Raw genomic sequence first — 4276 nt, 5'->3', positions numbered from 1 at the left:
GACACATGCTCTCAATTAACTTGTGCCCTCTTTTCTAACTTTGTTTCTTTCGGAGTCGTGGGAGACATGCATGTAGTAGTAACACATAATAAAAAGATGTCATAAGTGTAATACATTTCATGTTCTATGTAGAAAGCAACAATCACATGGAATGGAAAATGGTATCCAAATGCTTTAGGCTGGTTATATTGCACGTGAATAATCTTTCCACTCACATATTTGAGAGAATGATGTAAGAAAATTTATCTCCCCGCTATGGAAAAAGTTACCCCTGATCAATTCTTATTGCTAGTGTAGTGATGATGCTATGTGAAGTGTTCAAATGACTATATTCAGTTTACAGTTTTGTTCCTGCTAGCCAAATGTATTGTTGATGCACATTCATTTGATTAGTTCATGAGTAAAATTTTTAAGTATGGTTGTACGACACTAACATTGGTCTTGTGCTCAAACTGAATCGTACTTGTTTGGTGTGATCTTTTCAGCACATGAAGCTCGATGAGCAAGAAGCAATAGAACTGGAGGCAGATTTTTTATAGCAATGGTTGTTCAACGGTGATCATTTAGTCCATATGATTCTGTCATGCAATGTATCGCTGGATATGTATGTATATCTCTTGTATGCCCAGGATGCTGCATATTGACAAGTACTCAAATTTTGTGCATGGGATGACCCAGTTTGACATGTACTCAAATTTGTACATGAGATTGCTCGGTTTGACATGTACTTAAATATTGACATGTACTCAAATGTTTGTGCCTTGAATGGTCTAGTTTGAGATGTAGTTAAGGGGGGTGGCTCATTTTTTCTCACGTACACAATATCTGTGATAGATATTGAGATACTTTTTGTTGACCAATGTGTTCAATTTTCTTGTATAATTAGTGATTTAGTAGAAGCTACTAGGATATGTGCATACAGGAGGCATCAACGCTGTGAGGATTTGAAAATTAGTCTTACTTATTAGGGACAAAATGATGGGATATGAGAAAGGTGAGGTGGATACTGTAAAAGTTAAATTCTATGCCTAACCAGTTTCAGGGGGGTTTTCATAAAATGTATATTTAGTGGCGTGGGGTGACTCCATCAAGAATCTGTACCATTCATGTTCGATTCGATGGCCCAGATTAGTTTTTTCTATTCTTCTATCACAAGTCTAGATTCTATTGTAGTTGCTCCCCCACCATCGGAGGAGGGAGACACACGCCGCATCCCACATCCAACGCCGCCACCGCCGCCGCCGTCGGCGTCATGCTCCACCTCCGGCAGCGCGTCCTCTCTCATCTCCTCTCCGCCGCTCTCCATCCTTCTACCACCCTACTCCTCTCTCTCTCCACCACCTCCTCTCCGCCGCCGCGTCCGCCATTTCACCGAACCCTAGCTTCGCCGTCGAGGACTACCTCGTCTCCACCTGCGGCCTCACCCGTGCCCAGGCACTGGCCTCCGCCAAGCTCTCCCACCTTAAGTCCCCCGCCAAGCCCGACGTTGTCCTCGCCTTCCTCGCCGGCCTCGGCCTCTCCGGCGCCGGTGCGACAGCCCTCGTCGCCAGGGACCCGCTTTTCCTCTGCGCCAAAGTGGAGACAACCCTGTCCCCTGTCGTCGCTGGGCTCACCGGCCTCGGCCTGTCAAATGCTGAGATTGCGCGCCTCGTCTCGCTCGCCCCCGGCTACTTCCGCTGCAGATCCGTCGTCTCCAAGCTAGAGTACTACCTTCCACTCTTCGGCCCCATCGATAACTTGCTCCGGCCGCTCAGACATGTCCTCGGCTCTGACCTCGAGAGGGTGGTCAAGCCAAATGTCAAGCTCCTAGCAGAGTGCGGGCTAGGTGCTTGTGAAATTGCCAAGTTGTTCATAGGTGCGCCGAGGATGTTTGGCGCCAAACTAGGGCACGTCCTGGAGATGGTTGCGTGCGCCGAAGGTATAGGTGTGCCCCGTAGCTCTGGAATGTTCGGGCACGCCCTGCATGCCGTCTCATGCTTTAGCGAGGAGAAGATCACTGCTAAAGTGGACTATTTGAAGAAGACGTTTAGGTGGTCGGATGCCGAGGTTGGCATTGCTGTGTCCAAGGGTCCGTTTATGCTGGCGAGGTCAAAGGACATGCTGAAGCGCAGGTCCGACTTCCTTATCTCTGAGGTTGGGTTGGAACCGGCCTACATTGCTCATCGGCCGGCTATGCTCACCTACAGCCTGGAGGGCCGGCTCAGGCCCCGCTACTATGTTGTGAAATTTCTCAAGGAAAATGGATTGCTAGAGCACGGGCGGAGCTACTATACAACACTGGTTGAGACTGAGAAGGTTTTCATGAAAAAGTTCATCTGCCCCCACAAGGAAGCCGCACCACACCTCGCTGAAGACTATGTGGCTGCTTGCAAAGGGGAAGTGCCGGCTAGATTCAGATTTACGTGAACCAAGAATGGGCTATGAAAATTGGTAAACCATGTACGGTGCAACAAAGTTTTCATTGTCCGGGAAGCTGGTAATTCCTATTTTGGTGTACTTTGCCTAACTGGATGTTGGTTGTCTGCTCTGTTAGATGCTGGTATGGTCATTGCCAACGCTTGATGAAATAAAACTGATAATTTCAATCCTGATATGTTAGTGTTATCATTTAGTAGAGCAGAAACCATGACTTGGTTGTGAACTTGTTCATCCTCATGCCATTTTATTTATAACTTGGAACTAGGTGAGAGCATGCCATTCTGCATTGTATTAAAATTTCTGTTTTGAAATTTAATGCATCCTAGGCGATGTTGGCTTGCACCAATGGCATTGGTGTGCGCCGTGACTATGGGATGTTCAGACACACCCTGTGCATTGTCGCATTCCTTGGCGGGAAAAATATCACTGCCAAAATGGAGTACCTGAAGAAGGCGTTCAGGTTGAGTGATGCTGAGGGTGAGTATTCCTGTGTCTAAGGTTTTGATTTTGTTGAGGGCATCCAAAGAATCGCTTCAGCGAAGGTTTGAGTTCCTCATCTCTGATTGGGGTTGGAACAGGCTTGTACATGCTTATGGCCAAGCCATGTTCTTTTATAGCCTGGAGGGTGCGCTGAAATCTTTGTTTTGCTGTAAAGTTTCTTATGACAATTAACTAGTGCAGAACTGGCCTTTTGTGCCGGTTTGTGAAGGCCTTTTGTGCCGGTTCGTGAACCGGCACTAAAGAGTGGGGACTAAAGGTCCCCCCCTTTAGTACCGGTTCGTCAGAACCGGCTAAAGTGCCACCACGTGGCACGAGCCAGGCCCGTTTGCATGTAGGGCATTAGTACCGGTTGGTGTTACCAACCGGTACTAAATGTTTGGGTGTTTTTTTTCCTTTAATTTTGTGTTTGTAATTTAATTTAGTGATTGTTTTACATTATAATGAGTTGTTAAATCATTAGGTGAAAGTACCGCGGATTAGTTTCGACTGGATGCATTGGATAGCTAGCTAAGTGATCAAGTATATGCCACATCCATATTAATTATACTTGATCAACTATAATATATACGGATATGGCATATACTTGATCACTTAGGTAGGATCCATCCAGCTGAAACTAATCTGCGGTTTCTTTCATTAAATGATATAATAACTACTCATCATCATCATCATATTAATCATCATAGTCATGCATTACCGCTAGCTATATATCTAATCACCACCAGCACTACTAGCTTAAAGAAGAAACATTCACTTGTACCAAAAGCAAAAATATCATCGAGTTCAACATGATTGTCATGATATTATAAGCGTTCATATATAACACCACAAAAGCAAATCACTTAAGTTCAGAACGAAGGACACGGACATGAAAGGAGAAGTACTAAGAGCAGCATGAACTAGCTAAATCACTCCTGCTAGCTACTCTCTTTCTGGTAAAATAGCATAGAATATGTATAACTCTCCTGATTCATCAAACTGGAGCATGCCGATGAACCTGTCTCCTAATCGTGGGATGCGCTTCTCATTGCTGCCCCCTAGTACTTCTCTGCAATCGTTAATAATTTTCCTCCAATCTTTCACTATTAAGCATTCATCGCTTCTAAAAATTCTGAATGCATTAATGTGCAATGCAGGATATCTTGGCCGTAAGTTAACAATTGACATGCGACCTTTAGTCTCGATCCCATAAGGCACAACTGTCATCGGGAGTCTCTGTTGAAGAACATCGTATAGTACTTAATTAATATACTTAGCAATGATAGTTTAGCAGAAAAATTATGTATGCAAAAGATGCACTGAGGACAAATAGTAAAAATCTTACCATCATTCCTAAATAGATGTGACCGTAGTTCAA

The 4276-nt window shown here is 44.6% G+C and overlaps 1 pseudogene; it reads left to right on the top strand.

The window, feature by feature from the left end:
• The first annotated feature begins 1252 nt into the window (after window positions 1–1252).
• LOC123133164 (uncharacterized) lies at window positions 1253–2672 on the top strand (annotated as a pseudogene).
• Window positions 2673–4276: the final 1604 nt, after the last annotated feature.

This window comes from Triticum aestivum, chromosome 6B, assembly GCF_018294505.1.
Source record: "Triticum aestivum cultivar Chinese Spring chromosome 6B, IWGSC CS RefSeq v2.1, whole genome shotgun sequence".
Lineage (NCBI taxonomy): Eukaryota > Viridiplantae > Streptophyta > Magnoliopsida > Poales > Poaceae > Triticum > Triticum aestivum.
Note: the sequence above shows the minus strand (reverse complement) of the source record. Positions and strands in the feature narration are given on the sequence as shown.